Source organism: Cryptomeria japonica, chromosome 3 (assembly GCF_030272615.1).
Source record: "Cryptomeria japonica chromosome 3, Sugi_1.0, whole genome shotgun sequence".
Classification (NCBI taxonomy): Eukaryota; Viridiplantae; Streptophyta; class Pinopsida; order Cupressales; family Cupressaceae; genus Cryptomeria; species Cryptomeria japonica.
Window position 1 is genome coordinate 271930652 of NC_081407.1, and position 27024 is coordinate 271957675.

Below are 27024 nucleotides of genomic sequence, written 5' to 3' on the forward strand. Positions count from 1 at the left end.
ATGACCATTTTATTGCAATATTTATAATTAAATGTAGACGACTATTAAATGATAAAATACCTAGAACAATCATTGCTAACGTTATGTGCTCCCTCTTTGTTGACATCCATGGAGGAATGTTATTATTGATAACAAAAACAGGCCACATCGAGTAAACAACTCTCAACTCTCCAAATGGATTGACACCGTCTACTGCCAATGAAAACCTAAGATTACGAGGTTCTTCTTTAAAGTGTGGCCACTTTTCCTCTATGTCCATAAATTTTGAACCATTCGCAGGCATTCGAATAATGTCATCTCGACTTCTATTTCATGCATGGTAATCCATAAATTGTGCCAAGCTAGTGCACCTAAATAATCATTGCATACGTGGAATAATGGGAGTATAACGAAGAACCTTGTGAGGCACCTTTTTTGTTATTTGATTTGTTTGATATCTATTGATATGGCATTTAGGGCATTCAGTTCAAAATTCATGTTGTTTGTGATATATAATATGATCATTGGGACAAGCATCTATTGCTTGATACTCCATTCCAATATCTTTCGTAATGGCAAATAATTCTCGGTATGAGCGAGGTAGAATATTTGATAGTGGTAACAAAAACTCACCTATCAATCTACAACAAAAAAATATAATTTGTTAATATAAAGAATATTAATGGTACATGACTCACCATTTATTAACTATAATGACATATATGACATACCTTAACATATGTGAGATTGTTATGTTGGATAAACCATTCATAACCTTCAAGTTCACCAACAACAATACAATGAAGAGAAGAGTTGTCTGGGAGCCTTTGTAAAGGGCCTCATATGCCTTCTCAAGTAGAGGTAGATCATGAACAAGATCAAGGTCATCTTGATCATCATGATCAGCTGCGCCAGTTTTAAATGTGTCATGGATCAATGTATTTGTACCATCATCTTCAATTGTGTTTTGTGGCTCATGATCATCATCTTCCATGGGATCATTATCTTCAACTTTGATATTTACACCTCCATGTCCCTCCACTTCGAAAACCATATTCTCCAGGTTGTGTTGATCCATATCATGTGCTTTGGGGTGCTCAACCTATATAAAAATGATCAACATAAATAAACCATGATCATGATCTCATCATCAAGTGATTTCTTATGTATATAAATTGTTAAAATGATATAATGAAAAACTTACCAATGAATGATAATCATGTCCCCCTTCAATGTGACCATGCAACCTACAATGTTTCTTAGTTGTTTTGATTAGAAGTCTTCTAGTCTTTAACCCCTTAAAAATTTTGCAGGGACAATAACATTTTCCATCACCTTTGTTTTTCAAGTTAGACCACAATCTAGCAATTGTCTCCTTATTTTTTTGTTCACTGATATTATCTGACATGGTCTTTCTTCACATGCAAAAAAATTGGGCTATAGAACTAGTTATATAGAAGTTGAAATGTTAGTTATGAAATGATGTTTCATTATAATATACCAAATTAAATTAATTGAACATAGAAATAATGCAAATTGAACCAAAACCATTTAACTCTTCTTTTTCATCTCAAAACATATCTAATGACTTTGTGGTGATTTAGAGCAGGTGATATGCTAATGGCTTTTTGGTATGCAATCCTTGTATCATATCTTAAGTTGACTAATGTCTAATTGGGGCAATCCATGAGTGTCTAATGTGAATTAATTATCAATGTTGTGAAGTCATCGAGAGTATGGTAATAGTCATCCTTATAGGATCCTCTCAATATTGTCCAAATCAGTGACAAACAAGACAAAATTCTCAGTCACACCTTGGGTGCAAGTGAATGATATTACATATACTTTTGGGATGAACACCATTGAGAGTCATAGACCCAAGTTAGTCTAAAAGGAAAGTAACTATCCATTCCCATGCTCATGCATACTTATATGACTAAGAAAGGACAACTTATGTCATTCACTACCAAGTTGAATAACTTCCTAATGTTTCCCTTGTGTATCCTAAACATTGGAGAGACCTTATTTGACTTGCCTAATCAATGTGGTTGCTATCCTAATATGAAATACTGAGTTCTACCCTTGCCCCTGCATCAAACTTCTCACATCATGTTTCTTCACCAAAACACACTATTCCCAATCTTCCTTAATACCCTCAATGGTCAGGCCTCAAGCATTAGGCCTCAATACACATCGACTTGCTGACTCAACCAACCTTCCAAGAACAATAACTTTGCCTACTCAATTCACTTGAAGTCACAAACCGACCTCATAACTCTTGAAAAACCTTGTAATCTTAGGAAAACAACCTTACACATTCATTGAAAACTCAACAACCCTTACAAAGACAACATGAAACTCCCTTCATCATAGTGTCCTTCACAAAAACATGCAACACAAACATACTAAACAACTATTGCCAATATATTGACAAATTCTTGACAAAGTTCTACAATTGGAATTTATCATTGCCTATTTTATCATCTTGGGTTGTCTTTGAAATTTTGTGAGCCTCTTCAAAAGTTATGATCATTAATATTTTAATGGTTGCACTATAGATTTGATTCCTACTTGACTTTATACTATTTAGGTTTTGTTGCAGGGCCTGTTTTAGCCTGCCTAGCTCCAACTGAGGAAAATTTGTCAAAAGTTAAAATTTGGATTTGTTTTGATCCTAAAGTGTTTTCTAGGTCCTAGTTAAGTCATTTTCAATAATAATTTTAAGTTTTGGGTCATTTAGTCTAAAATTGCAAAAAATGTCAAATTTGCAAAAAAGTTGTCAAGCAACTTTTTCCAAAAATGCAAAAAATGTAAAAAATCAAGCAAAGGAAGTTTAAAATCCATTTGTTTGGCCCATGTCAATTAATTTCAAGATTATAAGGCTTATTTAGGTCAAATGAAGCCATATTGTATGGAATTTTTGGTTCAAGAGCAAGTTTTGCATGAAGAAATTCACTTTTTTACCTTGTTTTCTGACTTTTCAGTCTGAAACACACATTGTGCATCAAATTTTGTTCATTCTCAAGATTAAAAAATGATTTAGAGTGAAAGTAAATTGAATATAGTTCATTTTGGTTTGAGTTTTGCAATTTTTCATTATGATTTGTGTTAGTTATCTCATTTTTTGTAAAAACCAGTTAAAACCCTACCTAGGGTAAACTGAGTGCAATAAAAATGTAAAAGTTAGCAATCCCATGGTGGATTGGGATAGGATTTAGATATGTGTGTTGTTTCTATGCCTTCTTTCTTACTCCACGGGTGCAGATACTTGCAAGAAGGTTTGAAATGGTTTTGGGGCAGATAAAGGACTGATATCAACATGTATCAGTCCATGCATGAAGCGATTTTGTAATTGCATGGTGTATGGGAGGATGGTGGAAGAATTAAAAGGTTGGGAGGTATCATGGGATACTATTTATAATCAACTCATTGAAACCCCTTTCTATTTCATGGTTATTCAGGCTATTTACACTGCTTTACATAGTGAACCCGTGCCATTCTTGACAAAATCTTAGTTATTGATAGCAGCAGTCAACTAAACTTTGGGATATTCCTCCAAAGGTAGTCTCTTTTATGATTAAAACATGTGATGGATATTTTATTTTCATGCCTAACAAGTGTTTTTCTTGGTTGAAGAACAAGACTTATTTCACAGTCTTTATTACACTGCTTAAACCCTTGTAAAACCCTCATACTCGATGTGTGGTTGCATGCAAACATTTTGAGCAGCAAGGCTTGAAGGGGGGAGTTGTATCACAACTTCAATCCACTCTAGACACCATCCCATACATGAATACAAACCTTTTGTTGATTGTCCAACCAGATTATAGACATAATGTAGTGTTTAAGGCTGAGAATTTTTGGTTTTGGTGAGGTTTTACCTCAAAGACAGATTTAGCAACTTGTGTGCAGGCTTAAGAAGGAATACAAAGTCTAAATGAAGTTTAGAACCAACAAAAAACACTCCTCAATGGTTAGTATAGATAAGAAGAGAGGGAAAATCTTGTTTCATGTTTAATGTAGTCATAAGACAGTCTAAAGGGCAGATTACCCTTGATTGGCCAAAACACCTTGCTAAGTGTAATCTTCTTTTGGGATTGAGTTATCCTTGCATGGGAAGAGAGAGTCAGAGTCTACTTCAACACCTCTTGAAGTAAGTTCTCAGTTGGACCGTTTATGAAGACCATTTCCTGGGTATCTCGGGCTTATACACAGTTTAAAGACAACCTAGCTTAAGTTTCCTATTAAGTATTCTCTCTAGCATTTTGTGTTACTTTTGGAGGATGGTAATGGTGGTCAAATAGAGTTAGGATTTCCTTGAAGCATAGAACCACTTGATACTTTTGAAAGTTACTATGGGTAGAAGGAAATCTTTTTTTTTTTGGTCTCACTGGCTTTGTAGAGTAGAGTTTAAAACCTTTCTAATACTGTCCTTTAGACTGCTATTAATCAAAGAGCCAAGCATTCCTTGGGACTTATGGGAGTGTACACAAAGTCTCCAAGTGTCTAAATACCATATTGTATTGGGTTGAGTCACATAATGAGTCATTCCTTATGAAACTATTAGTCACTCTAATGCTGTCCTCGATGGTATCAAGTAGAGGAAACATCAAAACTACTATGCACTAACCTTATTGTGTTTTGCCCTTAAATGAAGAGCTAAGACTTTGGATTGTTCAATCACTTTTAAAACAATGATAAGGTATTTATTCACCATCTTTGCCTTGTATCTAACCTTACTGTGACTGCCAAGAAACTTGAAACCTCTATCTAAGTGATTTCATGCTTTGAGTCTCTTTTTTAGTCTCTTATTTGTCATTTTAGCCTTCTTCTTTATCATACTTGGTAGGGTTTTGAGCCGTAGATGACTGTATGTTACTATAGTGTCAAATCTTACATATACAATGACCGAAAGTTGGGAATAACAATGGTTAAAAAATTAAAATTAGGGTACGGTCTAATGACCGAAAGTTGGTTGCAAATAATGAGAAAACTCAAAATGGACAACATTAGGAGGAAACAAAGCTATATACCCTCAGATCAGAGAGGGTATCAAAACTTAGAAAATACTAAAATTGTCCTTCTCCATAGAAAGACAAAGAACTAAACTACCGAGGATTGCATTTTTCCCACCGCTAATATTTAAAATGAACGTTTTAGGCCTACATGAGGCTAATTTAGCAAACACAAAGCAATAGATAAACACACTATTTCTGAGAAGGTCCCACAAATTTGACAATGTATAGTAGAATAGATTACAAGGATTATATCATACTTTTAAATAATGATTGGTATAAGGATTATAACATACATCAATCAGAAAGAAGCCGAGTTAGCAGTAGTTATCATCAATTAGGCTAGAGTTTTGAGTTTGAAATCCAAAGGTTATAAAGTTTTCATAAGAAAATATGAATATGACAGAGATGATAGTGCATATAGCAACTATAGTATGCATTCAAAAGGTACAGTGAGGTAGCAAATAAAGAAATTTTTAATCATGAATCTCAATAAGGAGCTAGTAGTTTTGATAGAAAGAATGAAGGTTAGAGACTAAAATAAGAAAGTATCCATCTTATTGAAGGCATTCATTGCAAAATAGTTAAATACATGGATGAGATAGGACCATGCTTAAGAAAACAAAGTTTCATAGAAAGTCAATTCCACCAAGATATCATCTCAATGAGGAGAATCATGTTTTCAAAGGGGACACAAAATTCATGATTGAACATAGTGATTTAATTCCCTATGAAGTCTGACATTTCCTTCTAAAAATTTAGTTATCTCAGAAATAAAATAGGGATTTAACAAAAATATAGTCATGGCAATCATTTTTAGAGATCAAAATCAGTTATCTAGGTACAAAGAGAAAAGTCCAATGTCCAAAAGATGTAGTGATTTATGTTTATGTCAAATGGGAAATTCTTAGTAGTTTTTTTTGTGAGTTAATGCAAAAGGAAAAAAAATTCCTAGTTTGAGTGGCAATACTGGTGAAAACAGTCACAAAGACAATCTTCTATAAGCATTAAATAGTATTGTACTATTATAACAATGAGTGTAAATTCTATTGTTAGTGATTTCATACACAACAAAAATAGTCCAAAATAGAAAATTAGGAACTGCAGGAAATTGATGTAAAGAAATTTCGTTTGAAGAATCTTTGGTTACATTAGCTTATATTGATAGGCATTTCCAACTATAATATCTAACAAAAATCCCCTTTGATTGTGCTATGATGGATGTCCATACTCGTTAACAGACATGAAACACCACAGCTGATAGAAAAGGATACCCACCATAAACTCGAATTTCTCAATTCCTCTTGATTTTTGAGAAGTAGAGCCTAACCTTTTAGTTGTTTTGCGCGAAATGCCTAACTCGACGCAGGAGATCGCACGTAGGGTTGCTTTGGGTTGATCAAGTCCAGAGGTCGATGCCAAGCTTGCGCAAGATTACTCTGGGTTAAAATGAATTGCAGTGTTTTTTTTTTTTGAAAGTAATGTCGTGTTCGTTGGAATTTTGACAAACACGGGCACTTTTTTTCAAAAAAATCAAATTTCATTAGTAATGCCTTATCTGTTGAAACCAAATGTGAAATTCTCATTGGAATTCTATCGAATTCGGACATTTTTTCAAAAAAAAATCAAATTTGGTCACAATATACCTTCTCCGTCGGAAACCTCCGTCTGAATTTTAGGCCAAATTTATTAGTGACAATAGGAGAAGTAGACCTTTTCTCTCAACAAGAGTAAGGAGGTGGAACTACACCATAGAAAGGAGGAATATTAGGCGTAGGAAGGAGACCAATTCCATCATGAGGAGGAGGTATAGGTCTAACCTTAGGAGGAATATTGTGGATCTGCGTAAGAGAAGGTAAAGTCACATCCATAGGAGTAGGTGGACAATTTTCCTTCGGAGGGAGATTAGTTCTATTCGAGAGGGGAAGAACCTCAACTTGAAGAATAATAGGAATGTCAAGGGTTGGGGATCTAGGTTGACTTAAGGATAAAATCATATCATTCTTCCATTTTTGATAAGATTGAAAAAGAGCATGGCTCCTTGATGGAAGAGATTGAAATTGTTTAGGCCAAAAGAGATCAATAGGAACACCGGGGCTTCATTCAGATGGACGAAATAAGCTATGGTTCAACTTTATGATTTCTCCATTTTGAGGAAATTTCAAGCACTTGTGGATTGGAGAAGCAATAGCTTTCATGGAAGATAGCCAAGGATAGCCCAACTTCACACATAATTGCTTAGAAGAAGGTATGATAACAAAGCCAACATCCATGGATTTAGCATGAACTTCAACATGAAGGGTGATAGAACCAATGATAGGACAAAAAAAGCCATCAAATAACTTTACAACCACATTAGAAGCATCATATAGTGGTTTATGCAATCGTAAAGTGAAAAGATACTCCTCAGTTATGACATTAACCATGCAAGTGGGATCAATCAAGGCACCACAACAAGGGATATCCTTAACCTTTGCAACTATGTATAAAGGGCCATCAGGTGCTCTAATGGTCTCACTAGGGTCAAATGTAATACAAGGATCCTTAGGCAAATTTTGTGTGTCTACCATATTAACCAAGTTTGGAACCATACAGGTGAATTCTTCAGAAGTGAGAGAATTAGGCACAATCTCAATAACGTTAGAGGTATGAGATGGCAAGGGATCAGTGAAAATATTAAGATTTTGATTAGGAGGAGCAACTGAACTATTCCCTTTATCATTCACACCTACCACATATATAGTATTATTATCAATCAAGTCTTGAACCTTATTTTTTAATGCAAAACATTTCTTAGTATCATGACTAGGTTGACGATGAAATTGGCAAAAGGAATTGTTATCAAAATAAGGAGATGCAAGTTTGGAAGGATCAATTTGTTTTCTAGGAGGAAGTTTGATAACATTTATGTGCAACAACTGAGACATAATACTATGCAAAGATTCATTCAAAGGAGTAAACTGTCTTTCTTTGTCGAAACATTTAGAAATAGAAGGCACACCTATTGTAGAATTCACATGGTTGTTGTTGATTGGATCATTGAAATTGATGAAGCTTTTTATTGGTTTGAACTTCGCAAATGGTTGTTGAACACTCCCCCCCCTATCACTTAGAGCCATAGGAGTAGATTGCTCCATTTGACTCACAACCAGTTGATAATTGTGGAGTGTTGTGCACAACTGCGGAAAGGAAGTAAACTCAGACAAAAGAAGCTTTTCCTTGATATCTTTTTGTAAATTAGAAATGAAAATTATTTGAATATCATTATTAGGTACATGAAAAGAAATTTGAGCACACAAATGCTTATATCTACCAATGAAATCGGTTACTTTTCTTTAACACATTGTTTACAATGCATTAAATCATTGAAAGTGATTTTACGACCAATGTTGTTTTGAAATTGTTGGACGAAAGCATTTTCGAGTTGTTGAAAGGAGGTGATAGAATAAGAAGGCAAAGAGCAATACCATTGTAAAGCCTTATCTCTTAGTGTTCTTCTAAAGAATTTTTCAAGCAATCGTTGATCATAAGCAAAATCAGTACATAAGGTTTGAAATGTTTTGACATGCGTAAGAGGATCACCTTTTCCATTATAGAGTTCTAATTGAGGGATCTCCACATGTTTAGGTGGCACAACTTTAACAATATCAAGAGAAAGTGGGCTCACAACATCAAAGGTGGGCACACTAAACTTGGATTGACTCATAGAAGCAATCTGTTGTTGTAAAGAAGACATGGTTTGAGCAAGATTGTTGATTGTCATTTTGGTCGAAGAATTGATGTTAGACATAGGTGATTGAGAAGATGGTGTGATGTTGTGGAAAGAAGGCATGGATTGAGAATAAGGTAGTGGGACATTATGATAAGTAGGCAGAGGTGATGATTAGGTAGGAAAAGGGACACTTAAAGGAGGAATAAAGTTGTTGAAGGAATTGCCCCCTCGTGTCACATTGATTGGTTGAGGAATAGTAGGAATACTCATGGAAGACATAGGTAAATATAGAGGATTAAATGAAGAAGAAGGATTGCCCCCATGACCTATGGTTGTAGGAATGACATTTTGAGTTGAAGTTGACAGTTCTGATAATTAATGTTAAGTACAGATGCCAAGCTAACAAGATGAGAGGGGGGGGGGTGAATCATACAAACTTAATCTTCCATAAAAACAACAGATTCAACCTCGGTAACATATACTTCAACAATATAACCAAAACTGCTAAACATGCAAACTTATAAGCATATAAACATCACAACACTCATAACACCAGATTTAACATGGAAACCCATATAGGGAAAAACCATTGTGGGATTTTAGACCCACTAAGAAATATACTCTTCTAGAGTATGCTCGGTTGAAAGCAAATCCTGTTAAAGCTTATGAACACATTGCTAGACGTGACCCGGTTAAGGGATTTCCCTCAGATCTGTTAGGATCTTCACCTTGTTAGAAGTGACCTTGTTAAAGGATTTAAAACACTCAATCAAAATGTCACCTTGCTAGAGGGTTTTACAAATAAGACTATTAAGTCCACTCGGTTAAGAGATTTTCTGTCACTTTACAAAATAACAATAATAAAAATCTATCTGCAACTTCACATCTAAAATGCTAAAGCAGATTCTTATTTGCTCAATACAATCTAGTCATAGGACTTATCTTGTCCCTTTGCTAGGCTCTATACTCTATTATTCAAATAGGTCTTCAAGCTTTTGTGCTCGGTAATCACTATGTAGCATCCCTGTGCTTACACTTGCCCGCATGCATTGTTTATCAATAGTTCCTTATTTATAAACAATTGCTAACCACTTAATCTCCTTGATCACATATCCCATGATCAATCATAGCCATCAGATCTTCAGACTTGACTAGGTTCAATGTATCCTTTGATCTGAAAATGTTTTACCTCACCTTGGAACTTGCATACATTTCTTGGAACTTGTGCTAAGGTATTGCGGTTCAATCTGCACTGTAGATCTTTGTGCCGATTTTCCTTTGCCATAGATTCTTAACAAACTTCATGCATGGCATACCAATCATTTAATCAATTCCAGCTCATCAGCTTCCTTCATTAAATAATGCTTTTAGTCATTTAATGCATTCGGTTACAGCTCGGTTGTAACTAGGTAAATACTAAACTTCACTCGGTAGACATTCCACCTTCATTAACCGATAGCGATGACCTTAGGGTTTATCGACTAGGTTCTTTGCTTGGTAACATACTATAGTATTAACCTTACAATCAACAACATTTGTAGGATATCAAAACAATCTAAACATCATGATCTCATCATTGTCTAACTCGGTAATAGTTGCCCATTGAATAACTTATTCCTCCCCTTATTCATCACATTCTTTCTGTGTCTTTTACCGACATCTTTATACTCACCAAATCATACTTCTTAAGATATGGCAACATTGTACTGAATTAGAAAATCAATTTCTTGACATCAATGACAAAATAATAATATTACGACAGTAAACATCCTTAATCGGTTATATCCATAATTATCAACAACCTTCTCAATATCCTTATTGAAATGCCAACAATCTCTTATTGTCTGTTATAATGCCAACAATCTCCCCCTTTGGCATTGATGGCAAAACCAATTGATTTGACCTAATTGATTCGGATTGTTGTGAGACTCTAAAATGCTCTCCCCCTGTCATCAGACTTCTCCCCCATATAATAGTCTTCTCCCCCTTTGTCAACAATGCTAAAAAGTAAAGAACTAAAACATGATTTCTTCCTCTGAGAAGTGAATTCCCTGTTGTTATGTGTCAACTCAGTCTCGGTCAGAGCATTATGTCTTCAATTCTTGTTCCCTATGTTTGTTTCCTGCACACCTTTAGAAAACATCCTAAAGTGTGTAAATAAGCATTAGTCCACACATAATATTCTCTAGATTCATCAAATTAATGCTTTCACCAAACTCGGTCAGTGAGTAGAAGATAGGGGTAGGACTCCTAACTTGCTTCTGAGATACTCAAAAGTGTCCCTTGGCAGTGGCTTGGTGAAGATATCTGTGATTTGTTCCTTTGTGCTAACATATTCCAACACCACTTTCTTCTCTTGAACTTCTTCTCTAAGATAATGATATTTGATAGAGATGTGCTTTGTCTTAGAGTGCATAACAGGATTCTTTCAAATGTTAATGGCACTAGTATTGTCATAGAATATAGTTATTGGCTCAGTAACTTTCTCATTTATACCTTCCAACAGTTGTTTGATCCATGCTATATTGGTACAATTCAATGTTGCAGCAACATATTCAACTTTTGCTATTTACTGTGAAACACATCCTTGTTTCTTGCTAAGCCAACTCACTAGTCTTTCTCCTAAAAAGAAAGCTCCTCCACTTGTTCTTTTTTGTCATCAATGTTGCCTACCCAATCAGCATCAGTATAAACTTTTAAATCAAAATCATTTCTCTTGTTATATACTAAGCCATAATCTTCAGTGCCTTTCAAGTATCTGAAAATTCTCTTAATTGTTGTCATGTGTGTTTCCTTGGGATCTGCAGAAAATCTTGGAACTATACCTATTGCATGTGCTATGTCTGGTCTGCTGTGAATAACATATTGTAGATTTCCAATCATGGATCGGTAAAGTGTCTCATCAACAGATGCAGATTCATCATTCTTTGATAGTTCACAGTTGGTAGTCATAGGAGTACTTACTGGTTTTGAATCCTCCATTCCAAATTTCTTCAAGATTTCCTTTATGTACTTGGATTGAGTAATGAAAATCTCATCTTTCATTTACAGTATTTGTAAACCTATAAAATACTTTATCTCACTGATTAATGACATCTCAAATTCTTTGCTCATTTCATTTCCAAAGTTCTTGCATAAAGAGTCATTTCCACAAAAGATAATATCATCAACAAATATGGCTGAGATCAATATTCCATTTTCATCATTCTTTATGTACTTATTGCTGTTTTCACTTGTCCTTATAAAACCAATCTTGATTAAATAAGAGTGCAATATTTCATACCATGCTCTAGGTGCTTGTTTCAAACCATATAAAGCTTTGTTTAATTTACATACCTGGTCTTTATTCTTGTCTTCAACAAATCCTTCATGTTGTTCAATAAAAACTTCTTCTTCTAATATACCATTCAGAAATGCAGATTTGACATCCATTTGATATACCTTGAAATTTTTGTAAGTAGTGTATGCCAATAATGTTCTTACTCCTTCAAGTCTTTCCATAGGTGCAAAAGTCTCACCATAATCAATTCCCTCTTCTTGAGCATATCCTTTGCAAACTAGTCTTGCTTTATTTCAAATGACCTCACCTTTTTCATTCAGCTTGTTTTTGAAAATCCACTTTGTACCGATTACATTTTTGTCCTTCGGTCTTGGGACCAATGTCCATGTGTCATTCTTCTTGATTTGATCAATCTCTTTTGTCATAGCATTTATCCAATCTTCACTGTTAAATGCCTCTTTCACTATTCTCGGTTCAAATTCATATATCAGACATGTGTTTTGTCTCAGTTTGTTCCTTGTCATCACTGGATCATCCTTATCTCCTATAATCTGACTTGATGCATGATGTCTTCTGACATACTTGGCTAATACAGGATCGGTAGGTTCTGTACGATCTTCTTCATCACTCGGTAACTGGACATTATCTTCATTTTCTTTAGTAACTCTCTCGGTAGGACTTGTCAGTTGAACATAGACAAATTCTTCATAATCTTCTAGGTCATTGGAGTTTCCTTCGTCATTTCTTTCTGCAAATTCATCAATTTTCACATTTTCACTTTCTACTATTTTGTTAGATGATTTGATCAGACATTTAAATGCTTTACTTCTAGAAGAATAATCAAGAAATGTTCCTTCTTCACTTTTCTGATCAAACTTTCCATTTCTATCATCTTTGTGTACATAGCATCTACTTCCAAAGATTTTGAAGTAACTTACATTAGGTTTCTTGTCATACCAGATTTCATATGGTGTCTTCAAACTTCTTTTCTTCAGTTGTACTCGGTTCAAGGTGTAAACTGTTGTGCTTACTGCTTCTCTCCAAAATGTTTGTGGCACTTTCTTTTCAATCATCAGTGTTCTGGAAAAATCCACAATAGATCTGTTTCTTCTCTCAGCTATCCCATTTTGTTGTGGAGTTCTCGGTGCAGAGACTTGTCTTTTTATACCATGATCATTGCAAAATAAGTTAAATTCATCAGAAGTGAATTCTCCTCCTCTATCAGATCTAAGACATTTTAGTTGTCTTCCTATTTCATTTTCAACTCTTTCCTTGTACCATTTAAACATTTGAAAAACTTTTGATTTTTCTTTTAAAAACATAACTGACATCATCCTTGAATAATCATCCACAAATAATATGAAATATTTATCACCATAATAACTTTGAACTTTCATAGGACCACAAAGATCACTGTGCACAAGATCTAAAATTCCCTTAGAAGTGTAGGACTTACTTGTAAAGCTTGATCTTGTCATCTTACCCATCTAGCATCCTTGGCACATGGCATTCTCAAGCTTTTCCAAACTCGGTAGTCCTCTTACTCGGTGCTTCTTACTTATTTTGATTAGATTATCAAAATTTACATGACAAAACCTTTTATGCCATAACCCGGTATCATCTCTCTTTGCATAAAGATAATTATTCCTAGTTGAGTCAAGATGAAATGTATTGCCTTTTATTTGAGTCCCGATAGTAGCTAACTTTCCATGCTTGTCATGAACTTTGACAATTCCTTTTTGAAATTCTATTCGGTAACCTGTGTTGTTTAGCTGTGCTACACTCAATAAATTATATTTCAAACCTTCAACCCAATAAACATCATTAAATTTAGCATTGTCAAGAAGTGTTATGGATCCTTTACCTTTTACCAGACATGGTGCATCATTACCAAATCTTACATAACCTCCATCATAATCTTCTAATTTAACAAACTTGAGTTTATCACCTTCATGTGATGTGAGCATCCACTATGTATGATCCAAGAATCATTAGTATTTATGTAAGAGATTAGGGCTTTTCCTTCATACCTTTCTTCATCTTATCCATCTTTGATAGCCACATAAACTACTTCCTCTGTATCAGTTTCATCTAATTTATCATCATTTGATTCCTAATCGGCTATTAGGCATGACTTTCTATCTCTTCTTCTGAAGTCTCGATATCCTCTGTATTGATTATTTTTCTGTCTGTCATCTCGGTAATCTCTCTTTTCAGTAGAATCTTTGTCAGGATAGTTAGAAGCCATATGTCCTGTCTTATCACAATTGAAACATTTCAAAGGTAGTTTTCCTTTGTACTTACCTTTTCCTCTCGGTAACCTTCTGGCTAATAGTGCTTCAAACTCTTCTTGCTTTTTGATTTCCTCATACAGTTTGTGTACTTCTTCCATGTTCTTATGAAATCTTTCACTTGCTCCACTGTAATCCCCTTCAGAGTACTTATACTTTCTATCATTGTAATCATTAGATTCATCAAGATGAAAAGAACTGAATGCAGATTCAACTTTATTTACCGAAGACACACTGTTATCAAAATTACTTAATTCAAATGCATGTAGCTTACCAATAGTAGCATCCAAAGAAACTAGCATATTGGGTACATACCTCAATTCATTGATTACAGAGACTCGGATTGCATAAGCAGGTAGAAGGGTTCTCAATAACTTACTTGTGACATCCTTTTCTTCAATGGTTCCTCCTGCTCCTTTGATTTGATTGACAATCTCCTTTAGTCTTGTACTGTACTGGGTTATGTTCTCACCTTCATTCATCATCATAGATTCAAGTTGTCCTTTTAGACTATCCACTTTTGCTCTTTGAACATGTTCATCATCGCCATACACAGATATGAGATTGTCCCACATTGCCTTGGCATCATTGCAACCTTCTAGATCATTAAACTCTGAGTCGGTCAATGCAGATGTTATTTCAATCATTGCTTGAATATGTTCTTGCTTTTCCTTTATCTCTTCCATTGTCAATGGATAGGTGCTAGGTGTAATGAAATCATTCTCCAGACAATATACAACATATTCTCCAACTCCTGATAGGTGCAACTTCATCCTTTTCTACCATGTAGAGAAACTTGACTTGTTCAGCTTCGGTGCATCCCTCTTATACATCTTTGGATCTTTTCCTCAAGTACCTTTAAACTTTTTCTTCCAGAGTCCAAAGCTCTGATACCAATTCATAGTTCTGATACTTAATGTTAAGTACAGATGCCAAGCTAACAAGATGAGAGGTGGGGGGTGAATCATACAAACTTAATCTTCCATAAAAATAATAGATTCAACCTCGGTAACATATACTTCAGCAATATAACCAAAATTGCTAAACATGCAAACTTATAAGCATATAAACATCACAACACTCATAACACCAGATTTAACATGGAAACCCAAATAGGGAAAAACCACTATGGGATTTCGGACCCACTAAGAAATATACTCTTCTAGAGTATGCTTGGTTAAAAGAAAAATCTTGTTAAAGATTACAAACACATTGCTAGATGTGACCCAGTTAAGGGATTTCCCTCAGATCTGTTAGGATCTTCACCTTGTTAGAAGTGACCTTGTTAAAGGATTTCAAACACTCAATCAGAATGTCACCTTGCTAGAGGGTTTTACAAATAAGACTGTTAAGTCCACTTGGTTAATAGATTTTCTATCACTTTACAAAATAGCAGTAATAAAAATCTATCTACAACTTCACATCTAAAATGCTAAAGCAGATTCTTATTTGCTCAATACAATCTAGTCATAGGACTTATCTTGTCCCTCTACTAGGCTCTATACTCTGTTATTCAAATAGGTCTTCAAGCTTCTATGCTCGTTAATCACTATGTAGCATCCTTGTGCTTACACTTGCCCGCATACATTGTTTATCAACAGTTCCTTATTTATAAACAATTGCTAACCGCTTAATCTCCTTGATCACATATCCCATGATCAATCATAGCCATTAGATCTTCAAACTTGACCAGGTTGAATGTATCCTTTGATCTGGAAATGTTTTACCTCGCCTTGGAACTTGTATACATTTCTTGGAACTTGTGCTAAGGTATTGCGGTTCAATCTGCGCTGTAGATCTTTCTGCTGATTTTCCTTTGCCATAGATTCTTAACAAACTTCATGCATGACATACCAATCATTTAATCAATTCGAGCTCATCAGCTTCCTTCATTAAATAATGCTTTTAGTCATTTAATGCATTCGATTACAGCTTAGTTGTAACTCGGTAAATACTAAACTTCACTCGGTAGACATTCCGCCTTCATTAATCGATAGCGATAACCTTAGGGTTTACCGACTAGGTTCCTTAGGGTTTACCGACTAGGTTCTTTGCTCGGTAACATAGTATAGTATTAACCTTACAATCAACAACATATGTAGGATATCAAAATAATCTAAACATCATGATCTCATCATTGTCTAACTCGGTAATAGTTGCCCATTGAATAACTTATTCCTCCCCTTATTCATCACATTCTTTCTGTGTCTTTTACCGACATCTTTATACTCACCAAATCATACTTCTTAAGATATGGCAACATCATACTAAATTAGAACATCAATTTCTTGACATCAATGACAAAATAATAATATTAAGATAGTAAACATCCTTAATCGGTTATATCCATAATCATCAACAACCTTCTCAATATCCTTATTGAAATGCCAACAATCTCTTATTGTCTGTTATAATGCGAACTGTATATGGTGAAAATGGATAAGAATAACAACAATATTGAAAGGCTAAATGAATTCCAACCACAAAACCCTAGCCTAACAATCAACAAAGATCCACCATAACATATGAAGATTACCTAAGACAATGCAAATCACATGAAATCACAAAGATTATACCATCACATGTCCAATAGGGTTTTGATCTCCATTCTCCCTATCTCCATTGATCTTGCTTGATATATTTGCTCTCAGATTTTTATATGCACAAGAGCTCAACAAAGAACGGAATGTGGTTGCAAGTAGGATCGTAGTGTAGCCAAGTCTTCAAGATTAGTCATTAGTCTGAGTGATTAGGGTTTGATAATGAAGGAAGCATCTCCTTAAATAGAAGACACAATATGAAATGGAGGGATAAGATTGAGAGGTGTAAAAAGAGAGGTCGGCTAGGATTAGAGGGTAGGTAAAAGAAATACCAAAATAATGAAAGAGGTAGGTAGTGTAGGAATTAAGAGATGAATGACATGTGTCATGTGTAGAAAAAGCTAATGAATTAATTAAATAAATAAAGATTTATTTAATTAATAGAAGAAGTGGGATAATTAAATAAATAAAATATTTATTTAATTTAGGAAAAGGATAATTTAAATAAAATAAATGTATTTATTTAAATGAGAAATAAGGCTAGAAGAGGATAAATGAATTAATTAAATAAATAAAGATTTATTTAATTAATAGAAGAATTAGGCTTAGATAATTAAATAAATAAAATATTTATTTAATTAGACTGGGCAATTTTGAGTGTCTACACGAACAGAAGTAGCCATGACATTGGATGTGAAAGTAGGAATACTAGTCATAGGATTAGTCAAAGGAATAGAAGAATTGACTTGTGTTGAAGGTTGTGAGTAAGCTAGGGTTTCGGCACAACTCTTGATAGGTATGACATTAGAATCAACAATATGTGCAATGTCACTCAATATATCAATTCCATTCTTATCACTTTGAATCAAGTGCTTAAGACCTTCAATTAATGAAAGAGCTTCACTATTAGGGTATTCTTGGGACATCCATTGTTGAAAACTATCAAATTGATTATCCAATGTGGAAAGTTGATCTAAAGAAACCCTAGTTAAAGCTTCTTCTTCATCATGAGATCCATCAATAGGCACATGATTAGGATGGGAAGAATTAGCATGATCCTCATTTAAAAAGTTGCCCAAATTGGGCTCCATCTCCTCGGTAATCAAGCCTTGGGATGTCTTAATTCTAATGCTCTGTCTAATGGGGATAGGATAGGTAGGACTAATAGTGGTAAAACTCATGCACTAGAAGGAAATTTTGAATTTTGAATTGTAGAACAAAGTTTACAAAATTTAATAATGCAAAATGAAAGAAAATAATGATTAGACAATTTAAACTTTGCTGGGGAAAGAGGATGACACAATTTCCAAAAATGAAAGGAAATTGGAATTTTAAAATTAGGGCCAAGGGAATACCACTTAATTTTAAAATTAGAATTTTGAAAATCAGGGTAGACTATAATTAACCTCTTAATTTAAAAAAAAATTCTTGAAAGTTGAAATGTTGAATTTTGAAGGTATATCTGATTCTAGAGGGTTCAAAAATCAATAAAATCAACCAATCTTCTGGATTTAGGCTAGTAAATACAGTCATAACAGTCTCCCAAAATTTTGGGAAAAAAGTCGAGGACTATGGCGGGAACGCACATGGCCCGACCAACTTTTTTCAAAATCTTCAGGGATGGATATTATGATGATTTTAAAGCTAACCCCCAAAAATTGGCGAATTTTGTGATCTCTAGATGGGCGAGATGAAGACACAAAGGTGAAAATAGGACCCTATTAGGGTTTTGAAGAAAAAGAGGAATTGAATTGCAATTTTAAAAAAGGTCAAACCTAATGGATAGGGACACGTTAGAAAATGTTTAGAAATCTGAGTGTAAATGAAATTGATTTGAAATTCATACAAAATCCAATTAATTTTAAAAATTAGGGTTTGATGACCTAACCACTTAATTTTGAAATTTCAATTTTGGAAAAATGGGGGAAATTAAAAATTTGAATTGTAGAATTGAAGACAAATATGAGAACAATCAGAAATCTCAAAATTAAATGGAAATCCAATTTTTGCACAAGTTCAAGATGATTTTTGAAAATTAGGGTTTTAAGTAACCTCTTAATTTTGTAAATTTTAATTGCAAATTGAACAAGACAAAGAGGAAATTGAGTTTGACAAACAAAGCAATTTTCAGATCTAAGATAACCACAAGCAATTTTTACAAATCACAAGTTCAATTTTAAATTTAAAAACTAGAGTTTTTAATGATTTAACCACTAAGTTTGTAGAAAGTTGAAAACTTGTAAATGAAAAATATGCAATTTTATTTCAAGGAAAGCATGCAAGATGTCGGGTTCACCAAAATGTAATGGTAGAAAAATGATGAATGATAGATCAAGAAGGAAGCTACCCTTTCCCTCAAAGAGAGATGAGAGTTTTGCTATTGATTACCATTCAAGCACTTTTCACCATTACAATGACTAATCCAATGAAGAATACAATAGCAATACACTTCTTTGTAGACCTCTGTACAACCTAGTAGCACTCTGTTACCCTAGAAACCTGAACAAGACTGAATGAAGAACACTAGCTCAAGGCACCAATTTATACAAGTTTGTGAGGATGAATACCACTATGATATCACCAAACAATGGGTAGAAAAACCACATGGAAAAAATCACACAGACCTTCCAAAATAGCCCCTTACAAATGCTTTTACAACTTTCATAAGGCATCTCTCAATAGATGTTGTTGTAGCAATGATGACTGTCATAACCATCATATGTTTTCTGACAAATCCTAACAAGTGTCCAAACACCTCAAAATAGAATATTGCAAGAGGGGTCACCCAAACATTTTGTCCTTTTCCTAGAGGACAAATGGTAAAAGTAACTTTACCTTTACATAGTTTCTTTTGCCACCACTAGTTAACCAATTTAACCTCTAATGGGTAAATTATAAATGACATTGGGAAAATAATAAACTAAATGATTTACAAGGTTGATGGCACCTAAATCATAATAGTTTGAGAGATTCTTGATGTCCACAAAAAGAGCATCGATGAACAAGAACACCTAAATGGGACAATCTTGAACTAATAAGGAGACATGGAAAAAAAAAAAAAGGCACCAAAAAAAGTGAGCCAATATAGGCTCTATAACCAAATGATGTGATTTATCATTAGGATGAGAAATAAAAGTATTAAGGTAAAAATAATCTTTGTATATATATTTAGGCTAATTAAATATGTTAGATGGGTTCTTCCCATAATGTGTTGGTTAAGTGGTTGTGTTGTTGTTGTTGGTGGAAACCTATTATTAGTGCTCAGATTATTATGTGTCTTGTAGACATAAAATTAATTAAATTAATATGTAATTAATTACCCCTCGTCACATAATTAATTTTATTAATCATGTTAGCCATTTATTATTCCTAAATTAATAAAATCACAATTAATTAATTACACCCTTATATCCATATCAATTAATTATATATTTCTCATTTCTTCTAAAGTTTGATTTATTTCAATAAATCAAACTTAACCTTAGGCAAATATTTCAATCTTCCTTCTAATCCCAATTATTTAAATTAATTCACAGTTAATTAAACTAATATCCTAGTTCCCACAAATCCTCATTCTAATCTTTGTTATTTAGCCTAATTAATCCAGGCCTAACCATCATTATTATTTCTCTCAATTTAAAATTTTCCACTCACTCTCTCTCCACCCATCACATCCTCCTAACTTTTCCACTTGCACCATAACCTCTCATTATCTAACCTAGTCACTCTCACTAATCATTTGCACATTCCTAATCTCCAAGATTAGGAATGAGTCAAACACATGCCATGAATAGCTCTCTCATCTCACCTCCCAACCTTAAATGCTATCCACTTTTGTCTACCCAAGGAATTTTAAATTCCTTTATTTTCCCCAAGCCTTCCCAATGAATTTTTAATTCCTTAATTCCTTTATTTTCTCCATACCTTTCTTCCCAAGGAATTTTTAATTCATATTATCCTTCCCAAGGAATTAAAAATTCCCTTTCTCCTCTTCCCAGTGTCCTTTGTCCCTCTTCCCCATTTCCTTGAGGAGTGTGGAGTCAAGGAATGCCTTTATGGCTAAATCTCTTGGATCTCCAACTTGTCCTCTCCTCTCACATTCAATCCCGACCCTTCATCATCTTTTGATCTCCACCATCCATTCCAAATTTAAAAATCTATAAGTTGGAGTCCCTCCCCTTCACAAATCACAACACTACATTTTGCATCTTTATGCTGGCCATTTAGTCACCAATCCACTTTTATCATAATATCATTATGCTAGATTTTCCATAGAATCCATTATCAGCTCCCCCTTACCATGTCAAAATCTCCATCCCTCCATCCATCTTTTGTTATGCAAATGTGAGAGAAATACACATTCATTATCTTCAACCATCTCCCAATCTCCATCTGTCATCTTTGTAGCAACGAGATCATGGAGAGGAGGAGGACAAAGAAGAACGAATAACATCAGGAGTATTGTGGGAGAGTAACGTTTATATGTTTATCTATATTTCTCATTTATGTTTCATATACTAGTCTTCTTTGATATGTTATTAAATGGTTAAATTCATATACTTATGGTTGGGTTCTTTATTATAGATTTATATTGATTTCTAACAATTTCTAACATTCCCATTTTAATGGCATCATTTTGACATGCCTAGTATATTTTTAATAGCATGTCAACCATGATATTTAGAAGTTTGTTCACATCTAAATGGTTGATAGAAAGATTAATCTTTATACACCAGTACATTCAGATTTTGCTCTACCCATTTCCAAAGCTATGAATCTTCTTGAGTGACTTTTATTTTGAAGATTAAGAGTTTCTTGCTCATCTAATAATAGGACGACAAAAAAATTTTCTTACATAATACAAACCAAAGAGCTTGAATAATAGTTTGTGAAATCTCTATATGAGAAGAACCGGTAGGAAAATTGATCACATTGAGGACAATCAAAGAAAGACACAAGACCTTGTATAGCCTTAGAGTCCATGTAGCTTTCCCAAGCGCTATTTGAGTTGCCGTTAAAGAGGTCAGGATTATGAAGAGATTTTGGGTTCTAGTAGACTTCCTTTATAGTGGACTTTCCTTTCTTATTGTTTAATGGTTAAAACTTTAGATTTATGCATCCTAAATTGGACAACTAAGGAAGAGCTAACATATTTTAATTTCCTTGGGCATCTTTCTAAATTGATCTGTCGATAATGATGTGAATGCGTTGTGTTTTAACTCAAATAGTTTCCTTAAAGTGTGACCTTTTAGCTAACATTGTGATTGTTGCAATAGAGGATGTGGTTAAGATTGTAGCATTTGCCTTTACACCTGTCAATTACATTTGCTTGAAAGCTTCTAAAGCCTTTAATCTATTTTACGCATATCTTAACATCATAGCATTCCATGTGATGAAATCTCTTTGAAGCATTTTGTTCCATTACGACATAGGTAGGGAAGCTGCCAACAAAGGTCATAGAACTTGGCTTTACAACTATTAAATGCATTTGCATGAAAACTTCTAATGCCTTTTTTGTAGATCCATTTTGTGTATTACTAGCAATCATCGTATTCCATTAGATCAACATTTGTTTGAAGCATTTTGTCAAATAGCACACATGCCTTGTCTGCACTTTGATGGATGTTCATGCTCGATTCCAAAGATTCCACGTACGAGTTGCATTTACTTAAAAGTTTCTAAGGTCTTCTCAACAAATTATTTTATACATATTGGGCAACTACTAATTTTCATAAGATGAGATCTCGAGGCATTATGTCGAACAATTCAATGGTTTATTTCTGATTTTAATTTTTGCATGTATGCCTACTAGGACATTTGTAACTGCAACTATTGATAAAATCTATTTATCCATGTATTTTGTTGAGTGTTCATTCTCTTTGAAATCTCTAATTTCGGTGCATGCAAGGAGATCATTGTTGAAGGTTATTGAAATTTTAATTCTACACCTGCGAATTGCACTTGCTTGAAAGTTACTTGTTCAACAAATCTATTTTGAGAATATTTTATAATTGTGGATTTGATGTTTTAAAGCATTTTTTAAATGAATCTATTTTGTGCATATCTTACAATCATTGAATTTGAGGAAAAGACATCTATTGGAGGCATACTATCCAAAAGTTCATTTGTTGTGTATATGCTTCTATTTGCATGCTTAGAGCATTTCCAACAATAGATTTTGAAGCCTAAGAGTAATTTTGGATGGAGAAGGTAACTTTCAAGACAAAGGGAACTCCATATTCAAAACAAAAAAGAACAACTAAGTCTTAAAAAAATTTGTGCCTCTTGGTAGGACACCTTACGACGTGGCTCCTACCAACGCACTAAATGATATCCATGATGACTAACCACATCTAGATGAGATCCATGATGACTTCACATTCCAACAACAAGAATAAGGAGACAAGTGGATAAAATAAGAAAAATTGGCAGCCACGACACATGAGCTTTTGTGAGTTTTGAAATCATTTCTTTAAGTCATTTGTTCAAATTTCCTTTGATTTTTGCTAACCATCATCTAACAAAGGTGTAGTTGTAGCATATCAATGAGGATTTCTAACAAATCATTTGCAAGTTTTTCAAGGCTTCAAATTGGCAATATTTTCTCTAAAATATTTTAATTGGGCAAATTGATTAATCCTAGGATAGTCGCTTTTACTTTGCACAAAAAATGGTTTAAAAAGAGCAATCACTTTGCCATTTTTAGGTTTTAAAAAGAACGATCACATTGCCATTTTTTCTACAAATTGGTTTTAAAAAGAACAACACATTTTGCGATGATGCATTAATTAGAATAATTGTTTATTGTGATTGGCACATTTGTGCATTCTATGCAAAATCTCGAAGTATCATGGAGGTATCCTCTCCCCTTTGTTGGGTGCAAGAGAAACCACGATATTTCCTTAGCGAGATTGCCTCTCGATGCATTACACCTATGAGATGGAATGACTCAAGTGATACTTTAATCCAATCCGCTATATAAAGAAGGGTGAGATGAAAGTCATAGCCCACTGGTATTAGCTTCTATAGTTCTTGTCAATCCAAAATGAGTTTCATACTAAAGTATGGTTGCCTTGGTACACACTTTTCTTAGATTTTGACTAAACACCTTTGTTCTAGAAGGCCAAAATCCCATATTTTCTCATTCAGGGAATGCAGATCATATCTCAAAGTTAACCTTTCATGTACCCTTCATTGTGAGACACAAAATTCCTTAGTCAAAAGGTTTTTGAACCTTCGAGGTAAGAGATTTGGTGTGACTATGTTGTGGTGGGGGAGCTAGTGTCACCATATCTCTATGTTTCCACTTTGTTTGAGGTATTTCTATTTATAGCAAAGGGCCTTAACAGATATAAGCCACTTTCTAGCCTAAGTCGTATGTTTTCAAGTGCTTGCACATGTTAAAACTAGTTATGTAACAATCTGGCTAATTTAGGCCCTCCTAGATCTTGTGTGTGCTCAAACGTTAAACTTGGCCAATGTGTTTTATTGTTTGATATCTCTTGCCAAGAGAAAAATTTCCAAGATTGACTGAAACACTTCAATTTTTTAATGTGCCATATCCTTAAGTCTCTCAAACACATCAAGAAGTCCATCTGTTGGCCTATCAAAAAAAAGAAGCGTAGTCCTAAGGTCATCCAAAAGTGAAGAAGTTTCTTTTACAAAAACCGTAATCTCCTATTGAAACATCATGTATTTCTACACCAGTATCATGACTCTATCCATGGATTTACCAATGAGTTTGTATTAGAGCCTTTAAGAACACAAGCCCAAAATTAAAGGCTAGCCTTGTCTCAATCCATAAATGGAAATCGTCACATTTCGTCATTTCATCTCCCTAATCCAGAGATAACCTATTAGTCACCTGTCACCTCTCATCTTTTTCTATCAATCCTTTTTTAGACCATCATCTTACAAATCCAATCTTCCATGATCCATGTAGACTTAGTATAATCACCCAAAATCAACCTTATGATCCAAATCTACCCAATTATATCCATTCATTATTAATCCCTAAACCAAGATCAAAACTTTGCAAAGGTTAATCTAGATTTTTTTTCCTTTGAAAATACCTAATTAGCACAGTGTTTGAGAAACTATTTATCTCAATTATTGTTCCTAATTGGCTTTAATCATCTGAGGTTGATCCAAACCCTTATTTACATCCAACCTTGCTTAGGAACTTATCTTATCCTAAGTTATAAAATACCTAAGCCAAATCCAATCTTAATAAGAGGATCTAGATTCAACCTAGCTAGGTTTTTAACTTGCTTTACAACCAAATCATTGATCCCTACATCTCATCTAATTTTGCATGGAAAATTTGTCTATTCCAAGTGAGAGAATATTTTAATCCAATCAAATCCAACCCAATCCTAATCAAAGGACTAAGGTTCAACCCAATCCAAAATCCAATCCTACCCTAAGGTTCAAATTTTTCAATCAAAGCACTAAGTCCTAAGTCCAAATCCCACATTCATTCATCTAGCATTTTCATCTACAATCATCCTTCCACTCTTGTTGTCACCCTTGTATGGTTTACACATGCACCCAAAAGGGAAAGATGGATGCCCAAAGAGATGCAATTCCTGATCCTAATTCCTATTTTGACCAAGAGATTCAAGAAGAGGAAATACTTGTGGAACAACCTAAACATTCACCGTGATTACAAACTTTCATGGGAGATCCATATAATTGATAAATGATGGACAAGCTAATACAAACCAATCCTAGCATTTTCCTAGCAGATCTCATTATGTTTGGGGCAATATTGCCAACCAACTTTGATGGGACCATCCTTGATACCCCCATGGAAGGTGAATTCACCAATAGGCCCATTCTTAAAACCCTCATCAATCCTCAACCAATCACTTCCATACTTATGAACATCGCTAATCCTACCACCTACAACATCCATACCTTTAGGCAATTCAGTCCAATACATCAATATTAGCCTCCCACCCATTCATGTTGCACCAAAATCATGTCCCTCAACCACTTCACAAGCAACTACATCTTCCTACGAATACATTGGTGGTAACATTCCATGGGCATCTACCCATACCCCATACATACCCAATTCGGCCCATGAGCTTCGTCTTTTCCAACATCAACATATCATTACACCCCAAGTGCCTAACCTAGAGAAGGAAATACAAGATATGTAGAATATGATCAACAATATCAAAGATGAGACTCACAAGAAACCCTATATATTTGAAGAGATATGTCCTTGTCCTTTTGATCCATTGCTCTTAGTGGCCCCCTATCCACTTGGTTTTGAGATGCCCAAATTTAACAAATACAAAGGTAAAGGAGATCCCAAAGAACATGTCATAGAATTTTACATAGCTTGTTAGGAGGTATCCTATAGTGATGTTTACCTATGAAGACTCTTCCCAAAGAGTCTAAGTGGGTTTGATCTTTCATGCTACTTTGGTCCACCACATGGCTCTATTAACTCATTCCTTGACCTTATTGATATTTTTCGCTCATATTGGAATCAAGGAACATTGAGAGGGGGGGTGAATTAGTGTTATACAAACTTAAACTTTTTAATCTGTACTTTCAACCACTTAACATAGTGAACCAAAAGAAAGATGGAAGAGCACAAAGCAATCAACCATAGCACCATAACACAAATATTTTTTACATGAAAAATCTGGTCAAGGGAAAAACCATGGTGGGGATGAGACCCACAAATGAGTATACTTAAGTATAAAGTTTTACAATGAGAATGCACATGCATTCAGGCACACTGCCTAGAACTCACTGCTCAAAAGAGAGGCTCACCACCTACAATTGAATTACAACAAATCACTGAAGTACATGAACTAAATGATAGCATCTACAAATGCCTGATTATAGTTTTAGTTAAGCACATCCTATAAAGATTTTCATACTCTCTCTTATACTGCTCTGATCCACTATTCTGTAATAATTTAGAGCACAAATATTTGACTTGCGCACGTGAAACTACGCACAATCGATCACCAATGCCTTTCAGATACCCACTGATATCCAAAATGATCATAATAATTGATCTTATATATCCACAATGAAGAAATTAACTCAACTGCATGTTGGATCAACATATAATGAAATGTGTACATACTTTCAGCCAAATATGATCTCAAATACTAGTGTGGAACAAAACAATTGATCACACATTACCAAAACTACCAGACAAAACACTTGGACCACGAAA